This window comes from Bos taurus, chromosome 10, assembly GCF_002263795.3.
Source record: "Bos taurus isolate L1 Dominette 01449 registration number 42190680 breed Hereford chromosome 10, ARS-UCD2.0, whole genome shotgun sequence".
Classification (NCBI taxonomy): domain Eukaryota; kingdom Metazoa; phylum Chordata; class Mammalia; order Artiodactyla; family Bovidae; genus Bos; species Bos taurus.
In genome coordinates this window covers 45,281,023-45,298,638 of record NC_037337.1, presented here as the reverse complement: position 1 = coordinate 45,298,638, position 17,616 = coordinate 45,281,023, and positions in this window count along the sequence as shown.

Sequence of the window (17,616 nt, the reverse complement as noted above, 5' to 3'; positions counted from 1 at the left end):
TGTAGGAGACCGGGGTTTGATCCCTGGGTTGAGAAGATCACCTGGAGCAGGAAACGGCAACCCACTCCAGTACTCTTGCCTGGGAAATCCCGTGCACGCAGGAGGCTAGTGGGCTACAGTCCATAGGGTCGCCAAGAGTCAGACACGACCGAAGTGGCTTAGCACAGCATATATCACCCACAGAGGTTTCCTCCCCCAGCCCCTTCTTAAGTCTTTCAGCTCCTCCCAGACCCACACCCTAGGGAACCACTGAACTGCTTTCAGTCACTATAGGTTAGTTTGCATTTTCAGAATCTTATGTAAATGGAGTCATACAATGTATACACTTTTGTCTTCTTTCAGTTGGCATAATTACTTTGAGATTCATCCATATTGTTGTATAACTTAATAGATTCATTTTTGTTGCTGAGTAGTAATCAATTTCATGGCTGTATAACAATCTGTTTACCATTCACCTCTTGCTGAACATTTGGGTTGTTTGCATGTTTTGGCTGTTAACAAATAAAGCTGCTATGGGGGCTTCCCTTGGAGAAGGCAATGGCACCCCACTCCAGTACTCTTGCCTGGAAAATCCCATGGACGGAGGAGCCTGGTAGGCTGCAGTCCATGGGGTCACAAAGAGTCGGACACGACTGAGCGACTTCACTTTCACTTTTCACTTTCATGCATTGGAGAAGGAAATGGCAACCCACTCCAGTGTTCTTGCCTGGAGAATCCCAGGGACAGGGGAGCCTGGTGGGCTTCCATCTATGGGGTCGCACAGAGTCGGACATGACTGAAGAGACTTAGCAGCAGCATGGGGGCTTCCCTAGTGGCTCAGTGGTAAAGAATCTGCCTGCCAATGCAGGAGACATGGGTTCAACCCATGATCCAGAAAGATCCCACATGCCACCCGTGTACCACAACTGCTGAGCCTGTGCTCTAGAGCCTGGGAGCCCCAACTACTGAGCCCATGTGCCCCAGAGCTCATGCTCCGAAACAAGAGAAGCCCGTGCGATGAGAAGCCCAAGTACTGCAGCTAGAGAGTAGCCCCTGCTCGCCGCAACTAGAGAAAAGCCCTAGTGGCAACGAAGACCCAGCAGAGCCAAAAATAAACAAATAAGAGAGTTACAAAAAATATGTTTTTAAAAGCTACTTTGAACTTTCAGATGTGTCTCTATATGACTATGTGCTGCTTTGATGTCTTTTACGGAAATACCAAGGAGTGGAATGGCTTGGTCACAGGATAGGTGGTCATATGGAAGTTATATTATGCTTAACTTCTTGCAAAACTGCTAAACTGTTTTCTAAAGTGGTTGCACTGTTTTACATTCCCATCAGTAGTGTATGGGAGGTTCAGTTACTTCACATTTTCAGCAAACACTTGATTTCAGTCTTTATAATTTTAGAAATTCTAGTCAGTGTCCATAGTTTTAAGTTTTACCTTTAGATTTGTCATCTATTTTGAGTTGATTTTGGTATATACATGAGATATCAATCAAATTTCATTTTGTGTGTGTATGAAGGAACTAAAAAGCCTCTTGATGAAAGTGAAAGTGGAGAGTGAAAAAGTTGGCTTAAAGCTCAACATTCAGAAAACGAAGATCATGGCATCCGGTCCCATCACTTCATGGGAAATAGATGGGAAAACAGTGGAAACAGCGTCAGACTTTATTTTTCTGGGCTCCAAAATCACTACAGATGGTGACTGCAGCCATGAAATTAAAAGACGCTTACTCCTTGGAAGAAAAGTTATGACCAACCTAGATAGCATATTCGAAAGCAGAGACATTAGTTTGCCAACAAAGGTTCGTCTAGTCAAGGCTATGGTTTTTCCTGTGGTCACGTATGGATGTGAGAGCTGGAATGTGAAGAAGGTTGAGCGCCGAAGAATTGATGCTTTTGAAGTGTGGTGTTGGAGAAGACTCTTGAGAGTCCCTTGGACTGCAAGGAGATCTGCTTTTCAATATGCTGTCTAGGTTGGTCATAACTTTCCTTCTAAGGAGTAAGTGTCTTTTAATTTCATGGCTGCAGTCACCATCTGTAGTGATTTTGGAGCCCAGAAAAATAAAGTCTGACGCTGTTTCCACTGCTTCCCCATCTATTTCCCATGACGTGGTGGGACCGGATGCCATGATCTTCGTTTTCTGAATGTTGAGATTTAAGCCAACTTTTTCACTCTCCACTTTCACTTTCATCAAGAGGCTTTTGGCAAATAGATGGGGAAACAATGGCAACAGTGACAGATTTTACTTTCTTGGGCTCCAAAATCACTGTGGACGGCATCTGCAGCCATGACAATGACAAACCTAGACAGCACATTAAAAAGTAGAGACATTACTTTGTCTACAAAATCCATATAGTTAAAGATATGGTTTTTCCAGTAGTCATGTACAGATGTGAGAATTGGACCATAGCTGAGCACTAAAGAACTGATGCTTTTGAACTGTGGTGCTGGAGAAGACTCTTGAGAGTCCCTTGGACTGCAAGGGGATCAAATCCGTCAATCCTAAAGGAAATCAACCCTAAATGTTCACTTGAAGGACTGATGCTGATGCTGAAACTCCAGTACCTGTTATGAGGAGCTGACTCATTAGAAAAGACCCTGATGCTGGGAAAGATTGAAGGCAGGAGGAGAAGGGGATGACAGAAGATGAGATGGTTGGATGGCATCACCAACTCAATGGATATGAGTTTGAGCAAACTCTGGGAGACAGTGAAGGACAGGGAAGCCTGGCATGCTGCCGTCCGTAGGGTCGCAGAGAGTCGGACATGACGGAGCCACTGAACAACAACAATGGGTTGTTCAAGCATCATTTGTTGAAAAGATTTTCCTCTTTGCAATGAATTCACTTCTTTAATAGATACAGAGCTATTTAAATTATTTCTTTCTTTCTGAGTTAGCTTGCACACTTTGCATCTTCTGTTAAGGAGTTTGTCCCTTTCATCTGACTTGTCACATTTATTGGCATAATACTGTTATGAATGATGTGAAGCATCTTTTCAGGTGCTCATGCACATGCGTCCTCAGTCACTTTAGACATGTCTGACTCTGCAACCCCATGGACTGTAGCCCACCAGGCTCCTCTGTCCATGGGATTTTCCAGGCAAGAATACTGGAGTGAGTTGTCATTCCCTTCTCCAGGGGATCTTCCTGACCCAGGGATTGAACTCATGTCTCCTGGGTCTCCTGCATTGCAGGAGGATTCTTTACCACTGAGCCACTGGGCAAGTCCTTTTCATGTGCTTATTGGCCATTTATATATCTTATTTGGAGTAATGTCTGTTCAGAATCTTTGCCCAAGTTTTCATTGATTTATTTTTCCTTTTATTGTCTACTTATTTGAACCCTTGTAAAGATTATAGATTCTATATACAAGTCCCTTATCAAATTTATAATTTGCAAATGTTTTCTCCATTCTGTGTGTGTTTTTTCCCTTTCTTGAAAGTGTCCTTTGAAGCACAAGAAATTTTGGTTTGATAAAGTTTATTTTATCTAATCGTTCTTTTGCTGCTTATGCATTTTCTGTCATAGCTAAGAATCCATTGGCTGATTCAGGATTCACTACTGTGTTTTCTTCTAAGAATTTTATAATTTTATCTCTTACAATTAGGCTTTTTATCTATTTTGAGTTACTTTTTGTATATGATATGAGCTAAGGGTTTCAACTTTATTTTTTTGTATGTGAATATTCAAGTGTCTCAGCACTATTTGTTGAAAAGACTCTTCTCTAATAATGGAATGGTCTTTCCACCCTTGTTGAACTGACTGTAGACACATGGTGTTTATTTTTGAACTCTCAATTCTGTTTCATTGATCTGTTTGTGAGTCCTTATGCTGGTACCACACTCTCTTCGTTACTGTTGGTTGCTTTGTAGTAAGTTTTGAAGTGAGGAAATAAGGATCCCCCAACTTTGTTTATTTTCAATATTGGTTTGGCTATTCTGGGTCTCTTGCAATTCTGTATGAATTATAGGATCAGCTTGTCAATTTCTACAAAGGTGTTAACTAGGATTCTGATACAGATTGTATTGAATCTGCAGATCAAATGGAGAGTATTGGTATCCTAACAATACTAAGTCTCCTGATGCATGAACATGGGGATGTTTTTCCATTTATTGAGGCCTTGTTTAATTTCTTTCAACAGTGGTTTCTAATGTTTCTCATTTCTTTTGTTAAATTTGTCCTTAAGTATTTTATTCTTTTTGATACTGTTGTAAGTGGAATTACTGTAATTTTATTTTCAAGTTGCTGATTTGCATATACAAATACAATTGATTTTTATATATTGATCTTTTAAAATTTTTATTTATTTTTATTTTTGGCTCTGCTGGGTCTTCGTTGCTGTATGCAGGCTTTCTCTAGATGCGGTAAGCAGGGGCCACTTCTCATTGTAGCGGCTTCTCTTGTTGCAGAGCATGGGCTCTGAAGCTCCAGGTCAGTAGTTGTGTGCACTGGTTCAGTTGCCCTTCAGCACGTGGAATCCTTCCAGAGCAGAGATCAAACCCATGTCTTCTGCATTGGCAGGCAGATTCTCAACCACTGGACCACCAGGGAAGTCCTGTATATTGATTGACTTTTTGTCCTGTAGCCTTTTTGAACTTGCTTGTTAGTTCTAATGATATGTTTTTTAGATTCCTTAGAATCTTCTATATACAAGATGATGTCACCCACACATAGAGGCAGTTTTATTTTTTCCTTTCTAATTTTGATGCTTTTTATTTCTATTTCTAATTGCCGCTACTATTATTTTATTGCTCTCAGTTTCAACTTTCAGATCTGCTAATATTTGATTTACATACTTAGGTGATTTGATGCTAGGTGCATATGCATTTACAATTGCTATATCTTCCTACTGAATGAGGCTTTTATCATTATTAATGATCTTCTTTGTCTCTAGTGCCATTTTTCAGCTAAAAGTCAACTTTTTGTGGTATAAATGTAACCACTTCTGCTTTGTTTTGGTTATCATTTACATGAAATATTTTTTTCCATCACTTCACTTTCAGAAGGTCTAATTGTCTCTAGTGGGGCTTCCCCCATGGCTCAAGTGGTAAATAATCCACCTTCCTGGGTTGGAAAGATCCCCTGGAGGAAAAAATGGCAATGCACTTCAGTATTCCTGGCTAGAGAATCCCATGGCAAGAGGGGACTGGCAGGCTACAGTCCATGGGGTGGCAAAGAGTAGGACACAACTGGAACATGGACTTGGGCCCACCAGGCTCCTCTGTCCACGGGGTTCTTCAGGCAAGAACACTGGAATGGGTTGCCATTTCTTCTTCCAGGGGCTCTTCCAGACCCAGGGATCGAACCCGTGGCTCTTGGGTCTCCTCCATTGCCAGCAGATTCTCTACCATCTGAGCCACCAGGGAAGCCCCTGGTCAGGGTTGAGCAGGCATGCAATTACCTCTAATGGGTGACTCAAGACTCTGGTAGCGTCCCACCCAGCAACTGGGAGGCCCAGAGGGGAAGGCTTTTATAGGCAGAAGGAGGGTGGGGCAAGGAGGTTATTAGCAAAAGGAGAGAAGGAATTGTTTCAGGCCAGGCCCCTTCTTTTGGGGGGAAGGGAAGGGCCAGGTCTTTTTATGCAGATTGTCTCACTGATTAGTGCTGTTGGGACCTTTAAGGTTTCTCTTTAAAGACCACATTCCTGGGAGAGGTTGAAAATGCAGTTAAGTCTTGGTTTGCTGTCCTGGGGGCAAATAATTTCATTTTGGACTTGTTACTTCTTTATAACAATTCTCCCCTTTTTTGATAAACTCTCACCCTAACAGAGAGATGTGATCAAAATTTAAGGCGTTAGTGCCACTCTCAGCTATATGCGTGATGTTCTGTTAGTAAGTCAAAAAAAGATCCTCAATGGAAATGTCTTTTTTTTTTTTTTTTTAATTCACTTTTGGCTGTGCTAGATCTTCATTGCTGCCCTCGGGATTTCTCTAATTGAGGTGGTGGGGACTACTCTGTTGTAGTGCATGGTATTCTCATTGCAGTGGCTTCTGTTGCAGAGCGCCGGCTGTATGTGCACAGACTTCAGTAGCTGGGGCTCACGGGCTTAGTTGCTCCACGACGTGTGGAATCTTGCCAGAGCAGGGATTGAACCTGTGTCCCCTGTACTGGGGGGTGGACTCTCAACCACTAGACCACTAGACTCTAGGGAGGCCCCCAAGAGTCATCTTGAGTCAAGTTTGCTCAGTAACCGTATGTAACTGAGTTTCAACTTTCCCAGAAGTGTTAGCTCAGGTACACCAACTTCACTTGTTTTGTTTCTAACAACAACAACAAAAAAATCTGCTGTCCTTATTGGTATGTAATATGTCTTTTTTCCTCAGGCTGCTTTTAAGTCTAAATCACTTTTTTTTTTTTAAGTATTATTTTATGAAGGAATCCACTTCCATGACTCATGAAGCCCAGGCTGAGTTAAGAGAGATGAGTTCCAGAGGTAATGACACCCAGCTCTGGACTTTCTGGTTGTAACCACTGTCTTCTCTCTCTACCTCAGCTGAAAACCCAGACTCCATGAGGTGTCAATCCCTGCCCTCCTATTCCTGTAAGATACCAAAGCCAACTATGAAAGACGCTTTTTCTGAGGAGAAGATGAATCTGTCTTCCCAGAAGACAAACCCTCTACTTTGCTTTATGAGACAGATAGGAATCCCAAACCACAGACAGGTTGGGAATTCTCTTTTTTATTACTTTTTTTTCTTTATTTTATCTCTCTCTGTCTTTTTTTGTTTGTTTGTTTGATTTTTGGCGTGAGCTGCCACATGCGGAGAAGGCGATGGCACCCCACTCCAGTACTCTTGCCTGGAAAATCCCATGGACGGAGGAGCCTGGTGGGCTGCAGTCCATGGGGTCGCTAAGAGTCGGACATGACTGAGCGACTTCACTTTCACTTTTCACTTTCATGCATTGGAGAAGGAAATGGCAACCCACTCCAGTGTTCTTGCCTGGAGAATCCCAGGGACAGGGGAGCCTGGTGGGCTGCCGTCTATGGGGTCACACAGAATCGGACATGACTGAAGCGACTTAGCAGGAGCAGGAGCAGCAGCAGCCACATGCAGGATCTTAGTTCCCAGTTCAGTTCAGTTCAGTCGCTCAGTCGTGTCTGACTCTTTGCAACCCCATGGACTGCAGCATGCCAGGCCTCCCTGTCCATCACCAACTCCCGGAGTTTACTCAAACTCCTGTCTATTGAGTCAGTGTTGCCATCCAACAATCTCATCCTCTGTCGTTCCTTTCTCCTCCCACCTTCAATCTTTCCCAGCCTCAGGGTCTTTTCAAATGAGTCTGCTCTTTGCATCAAGTGGCCTAAGTATTGGAGTTTCAGCTTCAACATCAGTCCTTCCAATGAACATTCAGGACTGATCTCCTTTAGGGTGGACTACTTGGATCTTCTTGCAGTCCAAGGGACTCTCAAGAGTCTTCCCCAACACCACAGTTCAAAAGTATCAATTCTTCAGTGCTCAGCTTTCTTTATGGTCTAACTCTCACATCCATACAAGACTACTGGAAAAACCATAGCCTTGATGAGATGGACCTTTGTTGACAAAGTAATGTCTCTGCTTTTTAAAACGCTGTCTAGGTTGGTCATAACTTTCCTTCCAAGGAGTAAGCATCTTTTAATTTCATGGCTGCAGTCACCATCTGCAGTGATTTTGGAGCCCCCCAAAATAAAGTCTGCCACTCTTTCCACTGTTTCCCCATCTATTTCCCATGAAGTGATGGGACCAGATACCATGATATTAGTTTTCTGAATGTTGAGATTTAAGCCAACTTTTTCACTCTCCTCTTTCACTTTCATCAAGAGGCTGTTTAGTTCTTCTTCACTTTCTGCCATAAGGGTGGTGTCATCTGTGTATCTGAGGTTATTGATATTTCTCCCGGCAATCTTGATTCCAGCTTAGGCTTCCCCCAGCCCAGCGTTTTTCATGATGTACTCTGCATATAAGTTAAATAAGCAGGGTGACAATATACAGCCTTGACAAACTCCTTTTCCTATTTGGAACCAGTCTGTTGTTCCATGTCCAGTTCTAACTGTTGCTTCCTGACCTGCATACAGGTTTCTCAAGAGGCAGGTCAGGTGGTCTGGTATTCCCATCCTTTCAGAATTTTACACAGTTTATTGTGATCCACACAATCAAAGGCTTTGGCATAGTCAATAAAGCAGAAATAGATGTTTTTCTAGAACTCTCTGGGATCAACCCTGAACCCCCTGCAGTTGGAAGTGCAGAGTCTTAACCAGTGGACCACCAGGGAAGCCCTTCTTTATCATTTTTTTAAAGCAATTTGTGATATACTGTGGTATAGTTTTTTTTTTTTTTTTTTTCCTGAGTAGAATGTACTTTATTGATGACAAAATAGGGTTCCCCAAGTCCCTCACTTTCTTCAGGGGGTCTGGGGTGGAAAGTGTGTCAAGAAGGAGAGATTCTCAGAGTGGTGGAAGATTGAGTTGAGGCAGGGACTCCCCAGCAGCTGAGCACCTCTCTCTTCTTGTGCTCTTGGTAGGGCTGGTGGTCCAGGGACTGTTGCTCCTCAGAGCCACGTAGATCATAAGATCCATCACCCAGTTACAATAGTCAGATTCATTGTCATACCAGAAAATACACTTGATAAGGTGACTGTTGAGGGCAATGGACTCTGTGATACCTGCTTTACCATCTTCTTTTAAATTTTTATTTAATTCTTAAATTTTAATTTAATTTTTATTTAATTTAATTTTTATTTAATTCTTAAATTTTTATTTAATTTTTGGCGGTGCTGGATTTTCGTTGCTGCCCATGGGTTTTCTCTAGTTGTGGCGAGCAGGGGCTACTCTCCAGTTGCAGTGCACAGGCTTCTCATTGCGGTGGCTTCTTTTGTTGTAGAGCACAGGCCCCAGAGCACTCAGTCTTCAGTAGTCGTGGGGCACTGACATTGTTGCCCTGCAGCATGTGGAATCTTCCTGGACCCGGAATTGAACCTGTGTCCCCTGCATTGTAAGGCAGATTCTTAACTATTGGACCACCAGGGAAGTTCTCTAACACCTTCTTTCTGCAAATGGAGGTAAGACCCAGAACCAACAGGTTGTTGATGTATATACACACACACATATATATGTGTGTGTGTGTTGTATTAACATTCAGATTTTTAACTTTTTTGTTGTTTAGTCACTAAGTTGTGTCTAACTCTGTTGTGACCCCATAGATTGTAGCCCACCAGGCTCCTCTATCCATGGGGTTTCCCAGGCAAAATACTGGAGTGGGTTGCCATTTCCTCCTCCAGGGGATCTTCTGGACCCAGGGATCAAGTGGTGTTTAGTGTTTTCTCACTTCTGAGCCAAAATCTCTTCTGGCGCTGGCCCGCCCTCCCCAACGGCCCATTAGTTGTGCAGTGTCTGGTTTGTGGGAAGCAGCACTACTTGCAGCTCCAAGGATGCTCCTCCACGGTGTGAGCTCTCATCCTCCTGAGTGGTGCTTCCTGTGCTTCCTGCTGGTTTCCTCACCTGCAGGCCCTGAGCAGAACTACTGCTGGAGCACCCTTATAGAGCTTAGAGTTCTCTGTGTGCAGCTCTTGCCTTTTCAGTTCTCTGCTGTGGGTTCTGTCCTCCCAGCTTTTCAGGCTTCTCAGTGCCAGTGCGGGGAGGCTGTCAGAATTCACCTGTCTTCCTCTCGTTGTGCTCTAGCCTGGAAACTTTCTTCAGGCAGTGAGGAGGAACTTAGAGGGCTCACCTCATTTGTTTACTTCCAGAAGTCACTATTTTTCCCTCTCTGCTTCCAATGTCTTGAGAACCACCATTTCATATATTCTGTGGGGTATTTTGGTTGTCTAATCTGCTTGCAATGCAGGAGACCTGGGTTTGATCCCTGGGTTGGGATGGTCCCATGGAGAAGGGAATGGCAACCCACTCTAGTATTCTTGCCTGGAGAATTCCATGGACTGTATAGTCCATGCGGTCACAAAGAGCTGGACACTACTGAGCGAGTAACACTTTCACTTTAGTTGTCTTACGTGAGGATGTAAAGCCCGTCCCTGTTACTCCGTCCCAGCTGGACACAGAAATCCTTATGATCAGATTTCCCTGATGGTCCAGGAGCTAAGACTCCAAGGTTGATCCCTACTTGGGGAACTAGATCCCACGTGCTGCAACTAAAGATCCTGCATGCCTGCAGTGAAGATCAACAACCCCTCATTCCACTGCTGAGACCCGGCACAGCCAACAAGAAATAAATAAATAGAATCTTGTGCCTCCCTGGTGGCTCAGTGTTGAAAAACCCACCTGCCAACGCAGGAGACTCGGGTTCGATCCCCGGTCCGGGAAGATCCCATGTGTCGTGGAGCAACAAAGCCCATGTGCCACAACTGTTGACCCTGGGAGCCACAACTACTGAGCCAACGGGCTGAAGCTACTGCAGCCTACATGCCCTAGAGCCTGTGTTCTGCAAGGAGAGAAGTCACCGCAGTGAGAAGCCCGCACACCACAACAAAGAGTAGCCCCTGCCTGCTACAACTAGAGAAAAGCCCACACAGCAAGGACGACACACCACAGCCAAAAATAAACATAGAAAATTATTTTTTTTAATTCCTTATGGTCATTTGTTGATTTGTTCAGCTGGCATTTACTGAGGGCAAGCTGATGTGTGCCCACCTCCCACTGGTCTTACTGATCTCCAGACACTCCAAATTTTCCTACCTCGGGGCCTTTGCATGGCCCCTGTCCTCTGACCAGAAGGCTCTTTTTAGCTGTACTTCTTCCCTCAGCTCAGAGGCCTTCTAGGACTAATCTGTGTAAAGTGAGCTGCTCTCTTTTTTTTTGCATCACACATATGCTTTCCTTTACAGCTTCTCTTACTATAATATAGGCAGGAATTTTTGTCTGATTCCTCACAGCCAGCTCAGGGCCAGGCACACTGTCAGTGTTCGATAAATATTTATTGAATGAGTGCAGTCTTTGTGTATTTCACGGTGCCTGCCACATAACAGCTCAGTCAACTGGAGCTGCTTGACCGACGGGAACACAGCTCCATGACTGAAGATGCCCAACAGGGAAGGGATCCCAGGCCCCTGGACCAAGGCCACCCTCAGCTCACTCTCAGCTGCGCTCTCCTTAGTGATAACCGGAGGCCCCGCGTGCTGGCCAGGAGGGCTGACAGGTGGGGCTGATGAGTTGCAGATCCAGGCCTCCACCAGGCACAGAACCAGATGCTGGACAGGAGCCAGAGCCAAACTTCCCTGATGTTGCTGTCTTCCAGGGCCCTGTCTCTCATCCACCCCCTCAGAGAGTCTGCCACCAGCCTCTGGGGAAAGATGGAGCCATCCCTCTGGTTCTAGCCCCAGATCTAGTTGTGTGACCATTGACAACTATTAGAGTGCTCACAGGAGGAGTGTGTGCTTGCTAAATCACTTCAGTCATGTCCAACTCTTTGCGACCCCATGGACTGTAGCCAACCAGGCTCCTCTGTCCATGGGATTTTTCCAGGCAAGAATACTGGAGTGGGTACCCATTTCCTGCTCCAGGGCATCTTCCCGACCCAGGGACCCGCGTCTCTTATATCTCCTGCATTGGCAGGAGTGTTCTTGACCACTAGCACCACCTAGGAAGCACCTTCACAGGAGGAGAGGATGGCTCAATAAAGTGAATGGTACTTTGTAAACTGCAGACCTTCTACGAGCACTCACAGCACCTTACGAGGTTTCTGTTCCAAACACCTACTTTTGACAGAGGAAGGGACTGAGGTTTAAATGAGATGAGGTAAGGAGACTGCTTAGCACAAGGCTGGGGACTTCGTGTTTCTATTCTAGATGCTAACCAGCTGCCTACCTCTGGCTAAGCAACCAACAGCCTGCAACCCCTCAGCTGAGGGCCTTGATCCATCTGTCCTCAATAAAGATGATAGCTACCATTTTTTGAGCGTTTACGAGGTGCCAGGCCATGAGCTCAGCGCTTTGCATGCATCATCTAATTCTTTCATCAGAGGATGAGATGTTATTATTCCAATGAGGAAACTGAAGCTCAAAGACATTAGGTAATCTACCCAAACCCTTGCAACTAGTAAGTGGCTTAAGCTGTGTTCAGACCCCTGGGTGTGAGGTCCCCAAGCTTCTAGGTACTGGCCTCTCTTCTCTTAGCAATCTCTTCTAATAACTGGTATTTCTTGCCAGCTACTCCTTCCTGGGCCTTGGGGAAAGGTTTCTGAGAGTCCTTTTGGCCAGTCACCAGATCAGGGCAAGACAGGGTCTAAAACCTCCAGCTGAGCTTCTGCCCCAAGGCCCAACTATGAGCTTGTGGAGTTGGCAGTCAGGACATCACTGAGGGTCAAAGAAAATCCCACGTTAAAAACACAGCCCTGGGGAAGGATTCGGAGTGGGGGTGGGGGGGGCGGGCGGAGCCCACAGACCCAGCCGTTCCCTCAGCAAGTATCCTGCCAGCTGGTTCCCTGCAGGATGGCAGGAGCTGCAGATGCAGGCAGGCGAGGGCATCCAGCCCCGTGGGAGCGCCACATGGGTGAGGTTACTCTGATGGGGCCTCCAGGGGGCCTGGCCACTCCAGGAAGGAAGGGAGCTTGAGCGAGCCTTGGAGCACCTAGCCAGTGTGGATGAAGGAGTGGGAGTGGGATGGGCATCCTCTTAGCACAGAGAAACCTGGAGAGCTACTCAGACTGTCCAGCCTTTCCCAGGCTCCTCGCCTGTGCCCCCACTGTGTGTATGTCCACAGCACGGGCCCTGAGTGAGGGGTTGTCAGTGCTTGGTAGGTGAAGACACTGAGCTCAGGGTCCAAGGCTGTGGGTGGGATGGGCTGAATGCCAGGTGATAAGTTGGATTACCCTGAGGGAGGCCATGGGGGGGGGGGGGTGGCCGTGGGAGGTTTCTAAGCATCAGGAGGTAACTTAGACAATGTCTGGGGTGACTTATTGCAAGGGAAGAGGGTGGAGCCAGAGGCAGTGTAGAGGCTGTTGGAGCAATCTTTTTTTTTTTTTTTTGGCCACACAGTGTGGCATACAGGATATTAGTTCTCCAAGAAGGGCCCAAACCCATGCCCTCTGCAGTGGAAGCACGAAGTTTTACCCACTGGGTCACCAGGGAATTCCCTGTCGGAACAATCTTGAGGGGCTATGAACCCTGCCCTGGGCCAGGTCAAGAGCTGAAAACAGGCCTGGGGTTGGGGCTGTGCTGATGGGAGGCGCAGGGGATCTAACCAGGAGACATCTGGAACTTCCCTGGTGGTCCAGTGACTGACTCCCCACTCCCAATGCAGGGGGCCCGGGTTCAGTCCCTGGTTAGGGAACTAGATCCCACATGCCACAACTAAGGGATCCCGCATGCTGCAACCAAGACGTGGCACAGCTAAATAAATATTAAAAATAAATAATAAAAATAAACAGGAAGTGGTCTTAAAGACCATCTACTCAACCCATTTGTTTTACACAAGGAAACTGAGGCCCAAAGAAGAAAGGGGATTGCCCAAGGGCGCAAGAGGTGAGTGGTAGAGCCAAGCTGAAAAGACCTGGAAAAGCTCAAGGGAGGAGCAGAGTTTCCTCCTATCATAGACCCCACTTCCCCTAGGATCACGCCTCACCGGAGGTTACCAGGGGCCCCAGTAAAACCAAGGTTGGCTCCTGTCTCACTGTGGGCCCTAGGGGCCTCCCCTACTGTTTCCTGGGCCGCAGTCGCTCATCTGTGAAATGAGGCCACGGGATGAGCTGACTGCTTTGGGCGCTGTCTGCTCTAAGCACCCAGAGGAAGAGGAGGCCAGGGCTTCTTCCTCCCTCTGGTCCTGCATCCCCTAGTCCAGCCTGACACCCATGCGCAGGCAGGGCTGGCCCACTGGGCTTGCATGCCTGAGGAGTGAGCGGCTGGTCCTCAGGAGGCAACATGATCTGTAAAGGATCCCTGAGTGTCTCCTTTTGAACCCCGGAGAGGGCGCCTCTGTCATGTGAGGACCACAGTGGGGGATTAGCCACGCTAGGTGGAGGCTGGGGAAGCGGCCAGGGCACCTGGGGAAAGAAGAAGAGGAGGAAGCCAGAGAGGGAGGGCCTCTGTGGCCTAAAGGGGGAAGAACTGAGTGGAGGGAGGGCCCTGCGGGGGTCCTGCCATTGTGGGGAGACTCGCTCCTTTGGAGGTGGATGGGACATGCCACTTTCTGGCTGTAAGTTTCTTAGTGTGTAAACCACGTGAAAGTGAGCTGTTCTGGAGGCCACGCCAGAAGTAGGGGGATGACTGGGCCAGAAAGCCAGGAAGAGAAGGAAGAGAGGGGTGGTGGGCCTGGGGAGAAGAGGAGGGAGTCGGGTCCCTGCAGGGGAGCTATGCAGGCAGAGGAAGGGTGTGTGTAGGGGCCTGTGAATGATGGCTGGTCCCTGATGAGTCACTGTCAGGTGTCACATACAGCCCTGGCCCCGAGGAGACTTGGCATGGAGGGGCAGAAAGCATGAAATTTGGAGCGGCCTGGCCTGGATTTCAGACCTTCCCACTCATGAGCTGTGTGGCCCTGGACAGGTCTCTTGGCCTCTCTGAGCCCCTGATTGTAGAACCCAAGTAACAGTTGTTTCATCCTTTCTGGGCAGCTTGAGATTACATGTCAGTCTTACCCCAGACCCTTCCACTCCCCTTGCCAGTCAAATGCCACCTCTACACCCAAGCACACCAGCCCCAGGTCCTGGACGTAGTGCTATTCCTCAGCCTACCATGCCCCACCTCAGTACCTGGGGCTGCAGGAAGTCTTCTTGGAGGGCCCTAGCCCCTCTAAAAGGCTTGGAGTCAATCCAGGGCCTGTGCAGTGAGGGGACCAAATGGGAGGCTGGGGAAGGAAGTACAAGGACCCTCCCATCCCCTTTCACCCCTGTATCTCCAGTTCTCCCCACTCTCTGATGGGATATTTGCGACTCACTCCCCTTTTTGTAAGCTCAGGCCCTGCTCCTTTGCTCCACAACAAGGAGCAAATGTTACTTAAAAGGAGATCAGGAGATTTGCCTTAAATAGGCATGGAGTGCAGTGCCAGGGCCCAGGGTGGGGGGTGGGGGAGGAGGCCATCCTGGGTGGTGGAGAGAAAGGACTGGAGCTGAAGGAGAGGAGAACAGCCTCCCGGAGGATGTGCACAGTGCTTCACAGTTTACCCAGATTAGTCCCAGCTGCGGTGATTGCTCACACAAGGTTTATTGTACCCTACCCCTATTCTGAGGATGGGGAAACTGAGGTCAGCTCAGGGAACTGACAGGTGTGCTAGCTGCCAAGGGGCATCTGAGGATGACACGGTCTTTCTGCTTCAGCCCCCAGGAGCTGGGGCCTCTTGTGTCAGGGATGGGACTCCTGCAGGGTGTGGGGTTTGTGGCTTCCCCCCATACATACCCCCACCCCCTACCAGGGCCCAGGCCTTTAGTTCCTGCCCCTAGGTTGCCCTGGTCTGCCCTCCCAGCCCCAGCCTGTAACTGGACGCCCTCCTCACTCGGCACCTTCCCAGGTGAGCTGGGCTCTGCTTACTGAACCCAACACCAGCTGGGGGAGGGTGGGGGGGCACCTTGGGCGGGCTCTGCTGGGAGGCTCCCTGGCTGAAGGAGGGAGCTGAGGGGGTGGGAGGCCATGGAGGGGAAGGTGGGCTGACTCTCGGTCTCCTCCCCACTGGGCTCATCAGGCATCCGGCTCTCTGCCCTATTCAGGGTCTCCTTCCAAGCCCGTCCTCTTCCACCTCGGCCCCTCCCAGCCATTTACATCTCAGCAGGTGATGCTCTTGGAATCTGAAAGAAATGGAGTCTTGCATGTGGGGTTTCAAGGACAAAGCTAGAGGCCAGGAAGCACCGCCTACTTCCTCCTTGTTGCAAAGGCCCTGAACTCCTGGGTGAGGCGTGAGACACCCAGTGCTATCCCAGCTCTGCCATTCACAGCCCTGTGACCTTGAGCTGCCCACCTGCTGTGAACCTCCTCTGTAAACTAGGCCTAAAGATCCCCCTCCTGGAGTCGTCAGAGACATTCAGTCGAGGTGGACCGAGACAAGAAGAGGGGCTGCTATGACACAGAGTCATCCACCAGGGCTAGGACTCAGGATTGTGGCGGGAAGGAGAGGGGACCATCCTCATTCTCCCCTTCCCCAGAGGCTAGGCACAGCCCGGGGTCTTCCAGGAGGGAGAATGGGCTCTGCTAATTAATTCTCTGTTATTCCCTGGCCACTCTAGAGGGTGGGGGCGGGGGGGAAGAGAGATGAGGGGGGTTGCAGGATGGCCTCTTCAGGTAAGTGTAATAAAGGCCAGTGGGAACTAACCTGAAGGGTTTACCACATGCCTGTCAATGCCTCAGCTCTTTACCTGTCCTAAGTGAGTGAAGTTGCTCAGTCATGTCTGACTCTTTGCAACCCCGTGGACTGTAGCCCACCAGGCTCCTCTGTCCATGGGATTCTCCAGGCAAGGATACTGGAGTGGGTTGCCATTTCCTTTCCTTACCTGTCCTAACTCCACGGCTAATGATGAAATTTGGGCTCGGGTTTAGGCAGCACATCCAAGGTTACACAGCAAGTGTGGGAGCCAGTATCTGGCTTCAGAGCCCTTTGCTGACCTTGCAAAAACCCCCGGACCCTGGGGTTTGGGTTCCAGATCCAGCTCCCTGTGTGGCCTCGGCCAGGACACCTAATCTTACAAGAGTTGAGTTTTCTTTCCCCATGTGCTGGGGCTGTCCCACTGTCCTCTCAGGGTTATTGTGAAAAACAAGGGGCTAATGAACTCAAACGATGAGGCACTCAACAGATACCTGGTACAAACTCAACAAAGAAGCTTCCCTATGTCTACTGGCTGCCCACCTCCTGAGGTGCCCCGCACCCCCATCCAGGCACAGGGACTGGAAGACAAAAAAGGACTTGCCGGGGCTCTGGGAAGACACTGAATGACTACTTGGCGCCACCTCGTGGTCCATTGTGTGTGGTGCTTGGGGAGCAGGAAGCCTGCTTGGGGATGGAGGGGTCTGAGCACCACCATTGGCTTTGTAGGGGTGGGCAAACTCTGCCCAGACCTCAAAAGGGAGGAGGTTATGCCAAGCTAGGGCTTCCCTTGTGGCTCAGACTGCAAAGAATCTTCCTGCAATGTAAGAGACACAGGTTTCTTGGGTCATGAAGATTCCCTGGAGAAGGGAATGGCTACCCATTCTTGCCTGGAGATTTCCATGGACAAAGGAGCCTGGCGGGCTACAGTCCATGGGGTCATAAACAGTCGGACATGATGAGCGACTAACACTTCATTCCTAGCTAAGCCCTCCCTTGGTCTCCCCCAACGGGGGTAGGGTGAAGGTGGACAGTCTTGCTATCTCATGAACACCAAGGGGAGGGCACAGGATTCCAGTTCCAGCTCTGCTGCTGCCTAGCTCCCTGGGCCTCAGCTACATTCTCTGCAAAATGGGAGTGAAAATCCCCACCTCTCAGGGAATGGCACTGTCCCTGAATTCTTTAAATATCAAACATTTTATGAAGTGTCTCCTTTCCAAAGTCATTGTGTGGAGCGCTTTGGCATACGAAGACATCTAAGCCTAGTTTCTTGCTACCAAGAGATCCACCTTATTCCCAGGGGAGACCGACATGTTAAATTACTCATCAGCTGCAGCAGCAGATCTCAACTGACACTGAGGCAGCATTGAGGCAGGGGAGATACATGGGGGCCGGCAGGAAGTGGGAGGCATAGGAACCACCC